General features: G+C 37.1%; 1 long non-coding RNA gene across 1 annotated transcript in view; it reads left to right on the top strand.

Annotated features, from left to right (window-relative positions):
- The first annotated feature begins 7,843 nt into the window (after window positions 1-7,843).
- LOC149072357 (uncharacterized) overlaps window positions 7,844-16,275 on the top strand; it is a 116,549-nt gene continuing 108,117 nt past the window's right edge. Inside the window, exon 1 of the long non-coding RNA XR_016194536.1 lies at window positions 7,844-8,198. This is a non-coding gene — a long non-coding RNA (uncharacterized LOC149072357). The remainder of the gene's footprint in view (window positions 8,199-16,275) is intronic.

Below are 16,275 nucleotides of genomic sequence, written 5' to 3' on the forward strand. Positions count from 1 at the left end.
GAATAGATATTAAATATTAATTTTCTCTAAAACATACCTCATGCTAAAGCTATTCCAACAACAATCTTCTGTAGAAACAGTGGGATCAGCCTTTAGTTTGCTTCTGCCAAAATTTGAAACAAGAACGGGCGACTTCGCGTTGTTTTTTTTTTTCAAATTGAAGCAACTATCAAGTCGAATTCCAACCTATAGAACATGACGCACACAGCGCGCAAGAAAAATTGAATCAGCCAACTGAAAAAAAAAAAAACAAGCACAAAGTACATATACATTCGACGTATTTGCATATTCTCGCGAACCAAACCACCATCATAAGTAGGATGACCATACATCCCGCATTTCCCGAGACAGTCCCGACTTTTTTTGCATTAATGTCCCGCTTTTTCACGTATTTTCAACGAAGCCAACCATCAATTACTAGATATAGGAGGCCTCTGCACTGTTTGCCATGAACGTCATTCAGACTACCTAGCAAGTTTGCCACATCTTGAAACACAGCATCCTATTTCGTTTCTTTTTATTTTGGCGTAGAATCTTCCTAAGTGGCTCACAAATACCGCATAGTGATTGGATGTGGGGCATAGAAATCGCCAATTCTGAACCCGATCATTTCTTTTCCTCACAACGATGATACTGGCAAGAGCAGGGAATTTTTTCCTCTGAATATTCTGAGGGAAAATGGACTACTTACTGACGTCACAAGCAGACTGCGGAGGCCTATCTCTAGATGCTGCTGGAAAAATGCGCGCCAATAACTATGTCGCGCATGCGCATTACATCGAGGCCCGAAGTCACGATCGGGTGTGACGATTTAGTAACGTAATAGTGATCTTAGCCAATGAGGCACATCCCATGTTAAAAATCCTATGTACGGTATGGAATGAGGCTGCTGGCACCATCGTTGTGCGGAAAAGAAATGATCTCGGGCTCAGAATTGGCGATTTCTATGCCCCCACATCCAATCACCATACGGTATTTGTGAGCCAACCAGGAAGATTCTGAGCCAAAATAAGAAACGAAATAGGATGCTGTGGTTCAAAACGTGGCAAATTTGCTAGGTAGTCTTAATGACGTTACGGATGAACTTGGCATTCGAGCTTGTCACTCGAGTAGTCTAACAATGCAAAATACTGCGTCGTCACTCACCGATGGGCTTGTGGTACTTTTTCCCCCCTCATGCTAACGGTCGAGCGGACCACTTAGGGATTAAGAAACATGTCTCGGGACAACTTCAGTGATCTGGAAATGAGCCACGGGTCATGAAGAGATCTGTAACTGTACCGTGGGTCACTGAAGTGAGCTACATATATGCCGCGAACTACTCAAGTGATATTTTAAGCATGGCGCGGGTCTGAGGTTATCTGGAATGTCGCTTGGACCACTTAATTCAATTGAGAATATGCCGTGGGCCACTTAAGTGATCTGTGTGTCACTTCTGCTCAAGGGATCTGGAAATGTGCATCCAGAATGCTGGATGCTCGAGTCCGATTTCGTGCTCGCGAGCAGTGCCGTCTCAACGCATGGGCCCACCCGGGGGGCCTCAAGAGAAGGGCCTCACAAAATGATATATAGTTGAAATTTTCGAGGAGTATACATGTAAATTTGCCTGGTAGGGCCTCAGAAAAATCATTTGGCCCGGGGGGGGGGGGCACGGTACGCTTAAGACGGCGCTGCTCGCGAGCACTTGATCAACATCCCAATTAAACACTTGTACAGATAGCATTCAAATATTGAAATCATCCTGATTTCATGAATTCGTATGTCAATTTTGCCGTAAGGGTGCTCTTTCCTTTTCACGACGCGTACAGGCAGTGCTCGCGACTGGAAAAAGGTTGAAGACATCTGGTATACATTATATGTTACGGCGAATGTGATAAATTTTTGTTAATTATGCATAATCGTCAATAGTCTCCATAAGTTTGGTACATTTATTCCTTTTACCGGTGATTATGCAACGGTGATCAAGAATCTTTGGTAAATTTGATGAATATTAAAAAATTCATTTTTAAGGGTGATTATGCATAATACGCGCAAGCCTAATTTATATATACCCCGAATTCGATAAATCCTTGAAATTTATCGTTTTAAGCGGCGATTATGCATAATCGACTTAAGGGAAAGATGAAAAATTGACTTCAGGGGTCGTGACACCCCGCTTACATCGGAATACATCAAACATTTTTGACTCATACAGGAATTTTTTAATTCATTAATTACACCAGGGTATGATCATTGGTAAAAACGATAAATCTAAACTATTTCTCAAATTAACCAGTATTATGAATAATAATCTCACCTGTAAAAATAATTCCTTTGGTATTCATGAAATTTACAACCGCGATGCTTGGATATTATGCATAATCGCCGGTAAGTGATAAATTTATCAAACACTTACGGAGACCATAGACGATTATGCATATAATAACCGATTTATCACATTTACCGTAACATATATTGTATACTAAATCATTTTGAACCCCTTGCCTCTTTAGCCCCGCCTCGTCTTTCAGTGACGTAATAGTGATCTTGACCAATGAGCGTAACCCCATGTTAAAATCATATGTATAGGATGGATTAACTCTCCCCGGCAATAAGGGAGAAAAAAATCTCGGCCTATTAGCACAGCCTCAGAATTGTAGGGGGGCTCTTATCACTAGCCCATGTTTTGTTGGTGAAATCCAGAAAAATAGATATGTAACAGGTGCTCTTATCACACAATACAAAGGAACTTCGAGAAAGTACCAGTACCAGCTATTGGAGAAGCTATGAAAATTCACCAGGGGGGCCCCCGCTGGGCCGTTCGAGTCTTTCAACGAATGGCATTTCAAGCCCTGTATTGCATTTCTCCCAATACAAAAAGATTCTTAGTACATATTTGTTCTTGCCATATTTTCAGAGGGGCTATAGCTCAGGGCTCGAGCCGTCCTTTTTTGTATATAACTTATATGGTGGAAACCCTTCAGACCTTTTTTAATTTATTAATCAAATTTACTGTTTTATTTTACTTTCCTCAAGCTGCTGCGGAGCCCCAAGGGCTCCCTGGAGCACTGGTTGAGAACCGCTGCTCTAGATCACTCTTTTGGTCAGACATGTTTCCGACTGTCTAGGTCACTCTTTTGGTCATTCACATGTTTGCACGCACTCTAAGCCACTCCGTGATCGGTTTTGGGAAACACTGATAAATCGTTTATTACACATAATAACCGGTTATTATGCATACTTACCAATCGTCTCGGTAAGTTTGATAATTCTTTCTCTTTTTACCAGCGAATATGCATAATACCCAAGCTTCGTTGGAAGATTTGATAAATACTTGAAATTGATCGCCTTTATCTGTGATTATGTATAATACCCTAGTCTAATGTAATTGGCAAATTCGATAAATATGAGAAAAATTCCAAATCTGTCTAGTAGACTATGTGATGAATACAGTCGGACCCAGATACAACAAATTTTACGATCGTGCCCCGATATAATGATACCAATCTGGTTCCCGGGCGCAGGGCACCGAATTCACCTTTTAATTGGTTTTTCTACATTACACGGGGAAGACAAAATGTAGGGCCTGTTTATCACATGGGCAAACGGGGCACGTGCCCAGAGCCCACTAATTTTCAGAGGGCCCAAAAATGTTCTGCCTTTTGTAGAATACAGTCCGAGAACATTTTGATGTATTTGAGGAAGTAGCGAGGTCGCTAAATCCTAATGCAACGTATGATACCAAAAGAAAAGCACGTAGAAGCAGGTTACTTGGTGAATGGGGATACTACCGACAGTTGCTCCGACAGACCAGACACGACCCAGGCTCTGTCCCTCCCGGGATACTACCACAGGCGCATTTATGATTTTTCCGCCTGTGGACTGAACGAATTTTGCCGCCCTTGTCCCATTCTCTCTAATCTGATTTTCTTCACTACTCTTCCCTCGAATGCGCCATCATGTGTTATAACCTGCTTGGCCCGACTTCACTCCTGCAAGTACGTTTGTGTTTCTGAGTCTCTCTCACTCCCATTCTCAATACAATCTTTAAGTCATTCACATGCTTGCACACGCTCCACTTCACTCTTTTGATTGCTCACTGACATGGTTCCTTGCTAAGGCACTCTTTTGATAATTTACACCAGGGCTCGGCAACCTTTTTCGACTGCGGGTCAAAATCTACCACAATGTATGTATTAAGGCGGCGTTTCGGGTGTTCTGTTAATGGACCGACAAAGACGGAGGGTTGTTATTAGGCATCAAGAAGAACAAATATTGCAATAGAAACATGTCGCAAACCACGTTGAGAAGGTGAAAATCACGAAAAACGCATGCAGGCTCTGAGTCCAGAGGAGACAAAAGGTGGATGTCGGTTGATCGCTGAATACGTTAGCGCGGATTGTCGTCACTGCGGTAGACATCAAAACATACCTGGTATGCGCGTCCGGGAATCGTTTTTACGTCGTTCAGGACTGTGCAATGACGTCAGCGGGCTGCCACTTCCAACAACTCTTGTAATAATTAATCAAATAAATCTTTTTGTAGTTATTATTGTACTTTTTGGCGTTCCAGCGTGACGTCGAAACCTGCATGCGCTTTTCGCGATGTTCACCCTTTCAACGTGGTTTGCGACATGTTTCTATTGCGATTTTTGTTCCTCTTGACGTTCATTAACAGAACACCCTTGTACACACCCGAATATAATTATACTTTTATTTTCGGAACTCAAGTGGGTGATCGGCGGGTCATAGGTTGCCGAGGTCTGATTTACACGTTTACAGATGCTCTAGGTCATTCTTTTCGTCATTCGCATGCTTTCACGCACTCTAGGTCAATGTTTTAGCCATTCACTAGCTTACACACGCGCTAGAGCACTCAGAAATAAAAAATCTCGTACATAGATTTCTCTTTCGCAAATATCGAACATGAAAAGAAAAAAAAACTGCCCGTTTCCCTCTCATGCGTCTTGAATCTTGCTGGAGTCTCTGGTTTCAAAGCAATCGATACAGCCTTGAGATGGAGGTAACCAAACACCGGGAGAGTATCCAGACACCCTCTTTAGCAGTGGCATCGGAACCCGGGGGTGCTGTGGCTGCTTGAGCACCCACATTAAAAGGAAACCTTTTAACGATTGCTTTCGTAAAAAAAACTAACTAAAACTTGCCTTCTAGGCATAACAATCACCATTTGAACCACTCCAATCGAAAATGCATTGCTATCATTATAACTAGAGCCCGGATTATATGCACTATAAAAAGTTGCAAAATATGCTCTAAAAATATACAAATATTAACTTAAAAATGCAAAAAGCAAGCACTTAAAATACCAAAATGTGCACTCAATCCGGGCTCTTGTTATAACTAAATAAAAAACCATAAAGAGAAAGAAAAAAACTTGCCCTGGGGCCCGGGACGATTTTCATTTTTTTTTTCATGCTGTAAATACATCATAAGGGGCCCGCAGAAGATCCCAGCCTAGGGCCCTACTCCAGGATGTGGGGGCCATGATCCCGGACCTCTTTCCGCATTTTTAGAAGGAAAAAAAAAGGTGTTTCAATTGTGAAACTCCAATTATATTAAATTGATGATTATCGGAGGAAACTAATTTCTGATACATTGGGCGCGGCAACTTACCTAAAGTACCAAAGGATGGTTAGAGGTGACACGAGTTCGATACCCGATTCGTTCTCGTCAGAAACTTTCCTGACACAGGGCAGGGCCGTAACTGGGGGAGGGGGGAGGCGGGGAGGGGCAACTGCCCCGGGCGGCAGAATTTAGGGGGTTGGCAGTTTTAGGTGAGAACAAAGAACACCATTACAAAATTATCGAATTTTAAAGTTGTGGGGGGCAGCAAAACTCCTAGTTACTGCCCTGCGCAAGGAGAACAACGGAAACGGCGACATGACCACAGAAAAAGATTACTGCTGGGGAGTCGTCTTCACACCAAGAAATTAGCGCACCAGCCTCTCGGTGAGTATATAAAAAAGGCTGCCATTCGGAATCGGCAATAAATTGTAGGTCCCGGTCTAATTAGCCCACGTGTATAGAAAATTACCGTTGTGTGTGTGACTACATAACGAGATGACACCATGATTTCGCGCGTAAGCAAGAAAAAGCTGTTACTTCCAGCTAAGTATGGGGCTTCAGAACATTATTTTGCCCGGGGACCTATGATGTTCAGACGGCCCTGCATAGAACGCCCCACGAGAAGGAAACTCACCGAACTCTAGCCCAGAGTAGGCTCGGATCCAAGGTAATAAGGGTAGAGGCGATTTATTGTGTAGGTTCGTTGGATCGTCGCGTATTTTACGCGTCAGACCAATTTTTTCGGTTTTATATAATTTCGAACATGGTCCCCACATCCTGCAGCAGAACCCCTATGCTGATATTTGGCGGGCCCCTGGCAGACTTTTCATGGGCCCTCTCTAGTGGACTTGTGTGAAAAAAAAAAATAAGAAACGTCTTCGCGCCCATAAAGGCTGGAGCCCTGTCACCAGTGCCGTCTTAACTAGGGACTGAAGAGCAGAGAGGGCTTCATAAAAATGAGATGCCGTTAAAGTTTTCGAGAGTAAGCGTGTAAATTGGTTAGAGACAAGAATTTCTAGCCAGGTAGGGCCTAAAAAATATCACTTTTCCCGGGACCCTTGATGCTCTTAGGTGGGGCTGACCGGCAGGACCGTCTTATGTAGAGGGCCATGATTTCAGACCATAAAATTCGGCTCTTGGGAGGGATGATCATTACTAATTTTTTTTTTGCCGCCTCAACAACTTCAAAATTCGATAATTTTGTAATTGTGTTCTTTGTTCCCACCTAAAACTACCACCCCTAAATTTTGCCGCCCGGAGCAGTTGCCCCGCTAGTTACGGCCCTGCCCAGGAGTGCAGAGATCGACCTCATTCGTAGGCACCGAAACCTAATAGCCGAGGCATTTTGAGCCCCCCAATAATTTCCGAAAAAATAATGCAATGTACCTTCCCTTTCCCATGTACGCGATTGAGTCCCGAATAGACGAGACAAACAGCAACTTTCGCTCCCCCCCCCCAAGGATGGGGCCCGTACGATTCTTATAATTTTGTGTTTTCAATATTTTTGTTTTTTCGCTATAAATTAACTACAAAGGGGCCCGTGAAAATTCTGGTCTGGGAGCACGCCAGATGTCCCCACCCCAGTTTTCTTCATGTTTGCGCACGATACATTTTTGCTAATTATAAATTTAGTTTTGACAAAATCCAATTGAATAAGTAGAAAGGGACTCACGTGGATGGTGGTAGTGGAGAGAGCTGGACAAGACGGGAGGCCAAGAAAAGAAAATGTGGCCCAAGGGGGGCATGGGCTAAAAAAGGTTAAGAAACATTGATTTAAATGTCCTTTGAATTCGGCCACGATTTGTTTCCGGTTTTCAAACGGCAAAAAAGTAATTGTACATGGCTTTCCTCCAGTTTCTAACCGTGACCTTCGTAAGTGACAAAGTACTGTACTTTCGATACTTCCGAAGGTCACCTTCCAACCCTAAAAATTTCCAGAGAACGATATCAGTTCAATCTATTGAACACTATGCCTATTGTGGGTGGCATTAGGGGGGGGGGGGTATGGTTATTTTTTTTCTTTTTGTAAAAAAATCTTTCACTTATTGTTGTCACTCGTCATAAAAATCGGGGTGATTAGGACGAGAAAGAAAATAGTATTGAGACGACGGAATGAGGAAAGTAAAGGAATAAATGCTGCTTCTGCGAATTCAGCAGGGGAATTCACAAGTCACAAAGAAACAGGTTCCAGCTGTTGGAACGGGGGCCCCCTTCCCAGTTTCTTTCCCATGTTTGGGGTCTGTTTTCACCATTATCCCTGCAAGGAACAAGGGTCGGAAAGAGCTATCAGCAAATAGCAAAACCGTTTTGAGTGGTATTTTTGGAGTGTCACTTGTCTCATATCCAGTAGGAAACAGTACAATCCTAGAGGAAGGATATGTGATTTCAGTTCTATATTTCGGATTTCATTGCGTGGATCTACTGTAATACGGACGTGTTCATTCACTTAACGTGAATCTGCAATCAATGAAAAGACATCAACCCGGACCTCAGAAAAACGGCAGTGAGAAAGAAAGTGATATATTTGAAGTGTTATATTGTGTTAAGAGCCAGAAAACTCGATTCTGTGTGTATGTAGCTTGAGAATTTACTTGGCAATCAGGCCAAGGTGGAGCCGCGTCTGAATGTTTTCTGGTGAGTCAAATATCATAATTATCAAATTTTTATTTTTCATGTGTTAAAAAGAAAGCTGCCTACAGGCCAATGGAATTCGGGTCAAAGCCCCGAGACAAACAATGGCACTTGAACACGATTGAAATATAAAAATTCAGAACCTTAAAAAAAACGTATTTCTTACTTCACTATTTAATGCAGGGCTAGACAAATCGCTAAAAATATCTAGGCGCCAAAACGTTTTTACCCGAAGAAAAAGGTTCAAAAATAGTGTTCCTTTTGACTTTTTCAGGGCATAGTGGCCTTCTGTCATGCTGGCAGATATGCTGTCATAAATTCCAAACATTTTGTGCTGCTCTCAATCTGCAATTTCGTAACTACACAAAGAAAATTTTAGGCACCAGGACCAATTTTCTAGTCGTAGTGGCAACCTGGGATTTGTCCGGCCCTGATTTAATTTCGTTTTGCTGCTGGTGCTTAGATATATATAAGTATGTGGTTCACAGGAATCTCACGTAATTATTGGGCAGTCGATAGTTGTAATGGATTGGGCGGTCACCCTGTATATGCAGAGCTAGATCAATTGCAACAATTCTTTCTAGTCAAAATCTCAAACTATGTGAATAATTAAACGGTGAAAAAATACTTTTATTAGTTACTTTATTATTTTTTTGTAATTTATATGCAAAGGTAGTGTGTTACAAAAAACACTAGCTGTAAAATCACACAAGTTATGCAATATAACCATTACAAATATGCTGTTTAGTAGTTAAAATATTAAAAGAAAAAATTTAGATATTCAAAAAAATATATTTTGTGCAGAGAATTTTAATGAACGTATCTATAATAGTGTGGTAAATATAAAAATCTTACAAGTACAGTATCTATGTATTGAAAAATAGAAATCATTTTGATGTACAATTACAAAAATAACAGGTTCTTTATGTAAACAAAATTATTGTCAAGCGAGTTATGATGAAAAAGATTTGTATAAATAATGTTCTCTCAAATGCGATAGATGTTTTTAGAACAGATTGATGAAATATATATTGTAAAAAATGCTTTAATAAAAAAATATATATATAGAAAATTATAGAAAATTTTAAGCAAAAGATTGCTTTTTGATTATCACAATTGAAATAAATGTATATGAAATCATTTGATAATAATGAAATCATTAAAATAAATATTAAAATGATCGTAAATGCTACATGAAAAACAAGGAGCTAAAGTTAGTAAATGTAAAGACGATTGTCTGAAATTTAGAAATCAAAAAGATTGGTGTAAAATATTTAAATATGAATGTACATATAAACTACTCATAATATAAATATTTTCTGATCTTGAAACTACACAAGACACAAGAACCCATGAAGTTAATCTAGTTACAGTCTATCCAAAATGTTTTTTTTGAAATATAACCATTCCCAGAAATCATTTTCATTCTCAAATATTTGTTCACTACCAATCATATTGGAACAGATGCAGTATGGTCCGCCACGACTTTGGCGACTTTTTTCTCGCGATAAGTCGCCAAGACCGTCATAATGCTTCTCTGGGTTGCCGTATTTTTTAACACTTTTCCGGTTTCGTTGGGTGATACTAGATGGCGCTGGCTTCAACAAACAGGATTTTTCTTTTGTTCACCGCGTTTTTTCAAAAATTCTAAGCAGCCGTTGTTCCATTTCCAGCGCGTCTCTCTCTCTCTCTCTCATTATTATTCCTCCCTTCTGTAGCTCTAGTTATTTGGATTATCTACTGCTCAGGTTGTATCATACCATTTTATTATTTCGTTGTATTTATTAGTTATTCATCCATTGCCATGCCTTCTGTTTTATCGGTTTATTATTTAAAATGAACCTATAGAATTTTGGCGATTATTTGGCGCCACACATGTCTGATGGCCCGACGAAGAGTCGCCAAGGCCGTCAGACACTACGGACGCCGAAAAAAAAACATTAGTGTGCAAAACATAATAGAAACCACCAAGCATAAAAATATAAAAAAATATCAGTTTAAAAAAAATTACACCTGGCCCATTTTTTTAATAATAAAAAGATCGGGGCATAAGGAATTCCGGGCATAAATATTCTATGCATTAAAACTAAAACCCGGACCCTTTTTTTTAAATAAACGGATCCGGGCATGTTGAATAATGAACTTAAATTAACTGAAGAAGTAGAATGATTTTATGAAAATACTGTACTTCAATACCATGGATGTAACAGATGTTTTACAAAAAAAAAATATATAGATTCTCAGAATCAAAGATTAATGGGTGATTTGTATAAAAGAATTCGAAAGATTTTAAAAGCTGGATATGAATTAATCGTTATATGGGAATGTGATTTTAGTAATAAAACAAATTAAAAAATATATGAAAAAAGAATGAAATAGATTTTACAGAACTTTTAAATCTAACACATTAAATGTTACATTTCAAGAGTGTTATGAATACTCTCACTGCTCAAAAAATTGATAGTGTTTCTAAGCAATTAAACATTTATCAAAATAAGAAAGATCTAATAAAATTAATAAAATACAGTCAAGTTTATTTATAACAATAACACACCCTGTGATTCGGGATATTATAACCAGCCTGTATGTTATAAGTGATGTATTGAAACTAGCTCAAGTAGCAATAATATATATGTATAAATTTCATTATTGAGATTGTTGTGGAAAAGAATAAGCTCATTCAGCACGTAATTGAAATGTAATATTGCATCCAATATAATTTTTGATTGATATCTGAAAAATTTTAAAAACTTATTAGAAAACATGATACAACAACGTGGTTTATTTTTGGAAATGTTAATGACTTTTTAAGTTTATGGGGCTAACGGTTTTTATTTGAAAAGACAGCATTTTATGAATTATTACGGGAAAAAAAAAAGATCGTAAATTTTTACACAACAACAATCAATACTTCTGAATTAACAGCTTTTAAACAAGTAGTTGGATTTGATGATTTACAACAGGTTTCTTTATCACTGACATCTACTAGGTGATCAAAAATTTAGTAACAAGAAAGTAAAAATTCAATAATTCAAAAAAAATTACATCCTCTATTACAATGATTTTACTGAAAAGAAAAAATTTTCATTGTCAGAATAGTTACGTTTATTGTCAACAGGTTTGACAATTTTTACAGTAAAGCTGTACTCCACTGGTTGGAAATTGCCACATGCGGATAATTTCTCTGAGTAAAAAAACAAGGCTGCCATTCGGATTCGGCAATAAATCGTAGGTCTCAGTCTAATTAGCCCCTCGTGTGTGCATAAAATGACCGTGGTGTGACAAAAATGATCAAATGAGATAATATATATATCCAGTTTTCTGTACATAGTGTATAAAAAAGTGGAGAGCGACATCAATTATTTATAATTTTTCTTCAATGAAGAAATTCAGGTCATTTTGTGAGAAAACTGCAAGATATCTCTGGCATATACACACACACACAATGCATGTTGCACAAATTAATTTTTTCTGACAGAGTTGCTAACTGCTATGGTTTTATACAGTTGAACTTATTCAACTACCCAGTTTTGGGTCATTCAATTACTACATCAGTATTGATGGGAACGGGAGAGGGCGTTTTGGATTTGCTCACTTTTGATGACAAGGGGGTTTTGGATGATGCTTACATCAACCACCCTTTATAAAAATATGAAACCTTCCTTATGGCATCTTACTCGGTTCACCAAAAAAGAGAAAAACCTTTCGCTAGTTTGTGGGCACCTATTGATAAGACCCCTACAGAGCCACTTTAGTGATCTCTAAATCTTTTGCTGATCCAAGTGATCTGGGAATGTGTCCGAGCCGCTCAAGTGCTCTGGAGAACTGTCACACATCACAAAAGTAATCCGTGATTATGCCGGGATCACTTAATTAAACTGGGAATATGCTGCAGATAATAAGCATTCATAATTTTTCCTGAGAGTTATCTATCTGAACTGGTTCTGGGGTTGGGCTTGAGAAGTGGATTTACTCAAAATTTTCAAAATTTAGTAAAAGCTTGTTTAGCATTTTATTTATGATGGAAATGGTGACTTTTTGATAAATTTGGGAGAGCAATATGCAAGGGGACTGAATAAGAAATAAGGGTTCAGAATTTAACAATGCCATGTTTTGGCTACTGCAGAGATTTTGATTCAGAGTAGAGATGGCCACCAACAAGAGAAATGAGTATTGAATTTTAACACAAAAATGGAGTTTGTAGATGTGTGAAAAAAAAAATTAAGGGTTACAGATATATGTACAAAATTTTTTTCTTCTTTCACAAACGTTATTGGTTGTTGATCTCATTGTCACTTTTTTTTAAAAAAAGGCATGCAATTTCTTAATTTCTATTTTAAATACAGTGAAACCTTGCTACAACAATACTCGATATAATGATATCCTTTACTACGATAAAAACCGTTTCAAATTTAATTTTTATTCTGTCACTTTGTTTTCCTTCTCCTGAATACATTTGATACATCAATATTTTGGACTAAAAATCACTAAAAGCAGGGCCGTCTTAAGAGCACCATGGGCCCCTGAGACTCAGAAAAGTCAATTGGCCCAATCTAGAACATTCTCGAAAATTTCAATCAGTTCTCATTTTAGTGAGGCCCCTCTTTTCTTCAGGCTCCTGTGCCATGCCCGGGTGGGCCCATGTGTAAAGACATAGCATTGACCGAAAGATAAAGTTAGTTGAGTATTGCTACTTTCCGTGTATGACACAAAAGTGCAATGCAGTAAACTTCTTGACAGGGGCAATGTATCTTAGGGAATTTTTATAATAAATTTATCAATTACAATTTTTCGCAGCAAACAAGTACATTATAAAGCATGCCGATAGTATTAACAATGTTGACGTAGAAAAGATGACAAAAATAGCATAAATTTGATCACACACAAGGATAATTTTGTCTCTCAATATAAGGATATAATTTCTCTACAATAATATTTTTTCTTGGTCAACAGAATATCGTTATATCAAGGTTTCACTATTAAAATTTTTTTACAGAAGTTTTCATTCTACTGCTATTGAGGAGAAAGTTTTTTTTAATTGAAGTTTAACTATTAGTGCATTAAATATGAAATTTCAAATGTATAGTTATTTGAAACAGCAAACATGAAAAAATTCAAAATTATAATATGCATGTCTCTGTTTAACACTTGTTGGTTTATAGAAGTTTGGGTGATGGTCTCAAAAGTCAAGTTTGTAAACAATAGAAATAAATCGCTACATATATTTTTATGTGCACCTCTATAAAATGAAAACCTGTCTAGAACAGAAAATAATTTCAGTCTCTTAAACCTTCTGTTTTATACAGGTTTCACTGTATAAAATAACATGTCCTGACTGATTCATCATCGCCGAGCTGAAACCGCTGAAGTTATAAATATCTAATTTTGTCAATAGTTTTGTTTAGTGACATGAAGACTCACTAATAAGGGTTTTTCAAAATTTGATCCCTAAGGGTTTTTCAAAACTTGATCTCTAAGGGGATCAAAAAGGGATTTCCAAGGTAACAAAGAAATTACGCCAAGCCGAAAGGGCTGAATCTATGGTCACAAAATTTGGGCAGAAGTTTTATTTCGTGATGTAAACAGATTGTTTTTAGAAATTCGACCCCTAGGGGACATTCAAATGTAACAGAAATCACTGCCGAAACAGCTAAAGCTATTAATGAAATTGGGTCAGAAGTTCTGTTTCATGATATTAACACCCATCAAGAATGTTATATTTGAACCCCCTTTTGATCCCTTTAGGGGTTGAATTTTGAAGGAAAAAACCAAAGGAATACCTCTGAGCCAAAACTTGAAATTCATGAAATTGTCAGAAATTTTATTTCATGATGTAAACATGTGGTTTTTGAAATTTGACCCCTAAGGGGATCATAGGGGGTTCAGAGGTAACAGAAAAGTCACACCAAGCCTTAACTACTGAATCTATAGTCTTGAAATTTAGTCAGAAGCTTTATTCCATAATGTGAAGACTAACTAGGAATGGGGTTTTCCAAATTTGACCCTTAACAAGGTCATAAGGGGTGTTCAAAATAACATCACGCCAAGCCAAAATTATTGAAATCATGAAATTTATCAGAAGTTACTTCATGAAGTAGAAACTAAATTTTTTTTTTTTAAATTTGATCCCTGGGGGGGGGATCAATAAGGGTGCAGTGTCATATGGAGAAATCACGCAGAGCCGAAACTATTGAAGCTAGAAATGTGAAATTTGGTCAGTAATTTTGTATTGTAATTTAGAAACTCACTGGAGATTTATCAAAACTCAACCCCCTGGGGGGTTCAAAAATTATATGGCACCCATCACTGTCCCGAAATCACACATGCAGCCATAAATATGAATTTAGTCAGTATTATATTTTATAATGTTGGTACCCACTAAAAGGGGATTTCTGAAAGTTCATCCCCCAAGGGGGGTCAGGAGGTGCTCAAATATTAAATGGGGAAAATCATTGCAGAGTAATTTTCAGATTACCGAATCCACGTGGCATCCCCCTACTTTGTCTGCTTATTTTGTTGTAACTCGTCTATTTTTTCGTTTTTTGCAGAGCACGGTTGTATCAATGTTTCAAGAGATTACATTGAAATGTTTTCAAAAGTCAGAAACAGATGATAAATGGTCTGAAAACCTCAAAAAATGAAAAGGACAAGACAGATTTAAGAAATTGAATATAAAATTAGATAAAATAAAAAAAAATAAGGATGAGATTTATATATAAATAACATATGTTTGAACTCATCATGGAGTAAGTTTTGGACAGAGAAAAAAATTTGAAGCAAACCAAATATATAAGAGATTTAGATAAATTCTACAAAACAATTTTAGATGATTATATCAAGGAAAAATAAGATATTATGAATGAAGAAAGAGAGAATGACTTCAATACTAACATGCTTTCACCACCAGTTCTGCTAGAATTAAACTATATAAAATGTTTGAAATATATAAATTATAGGTGATAGTGATTTTATATAGATAATATGGAACTGATAAAATTATTATTGAATGCATGTTAGAAGAAATGACAGATGAATTGGGAGATGAATACATGAAATCTTGGATAGCTGGAGGTAGTAAAGACTGGATTGTTAGATGACTGTAAATGGAAAAAGCTAAAGGATTTAAAATAAGTCACGAGAATGGAAATACAGTGAATTTTAATGATGGATTTTGAGAACCTTTAAATTCTAGGGATGCTTTTAATGGCATAGATTGCAGCCTACCAAATGGAAATATGAATTTAAAAAAGAGAAGGGTAGACATATTGATGTATGTTCACTATATGCAACTGAAATATTTTAATTATCCAATTGGACACCCTGTTAAGATATTTTAATTTTGAGAACTTGATAAAGAATGGTTTGGATTTGTTTAAATGTAAAGTTTACCTAAGATTTATATATCATCCAATATAATCAATTACGGTTGAAAAATTAATATTCAGTCTATGTAAGTTATGTTCTAAAACTTAAAGGTAGTAACCTTAAAATTGCTGTAGATAAAAAGAAATGTGAATGCTTTGAAATTAGAAATGAAAAGTAAAAGAGAGATTGAATATGTTTTTTTTGATAAATGGAATACAGATGTGAAATGAATTAGCAATTAAAAAAGGTAATAAGATTCTGAGTTATATATAAAAGGTTTGAAATTTTGAAAATAAATCAAATATACTATTTAGAGATTAGATCAAAAAAATTTTCAAAATTAAATTAGAAACAGTTGATAAATGGATGCAGCGAAACCTGAGATAAATACCTCTCCAACAATATTTTTTCAAGTCTTCTTTGGAAATGTCTAACTTGGGTGTTAAACAGTTGCCTCTCGATATAGCTATAACCCCACTACAATGATATTTTTTCTTGGTATGCAGAGTATCAATGTTTCACTATATAAGAAATATGTAGAAAAAAATTAGATTTAAATGAAATAAAATAAAATCCGGGAATGAGGTTTATAAGTGAAAATATGTTTGAATATGTTGTAGGCCTATATATATTTTCATAAAATGGTTTGAATTCATTATGGGATAAAGCTTGGATAGAAAAAAATATGAGTGAAACCGATTGTGTTATGGAATTA

Source organism: Pholcus phalangioides, unplaced genomic scaffold (genome assembly GCF_987345545.1).
Source record: "Pholcus phalangioides strain wild (caught in Gottingen) unplaced genomic scaffold, Ppha-v1.0 ptg000017l_1, whole genome shotgun sequence".
NCBI classification, from domain to species: domain Eukaryota; kingdom Metazoa; phylum Arthropoda; class Arachnida; order Araneae; family Pholcidae; genus Pholcus; species Pholcus phalangioides.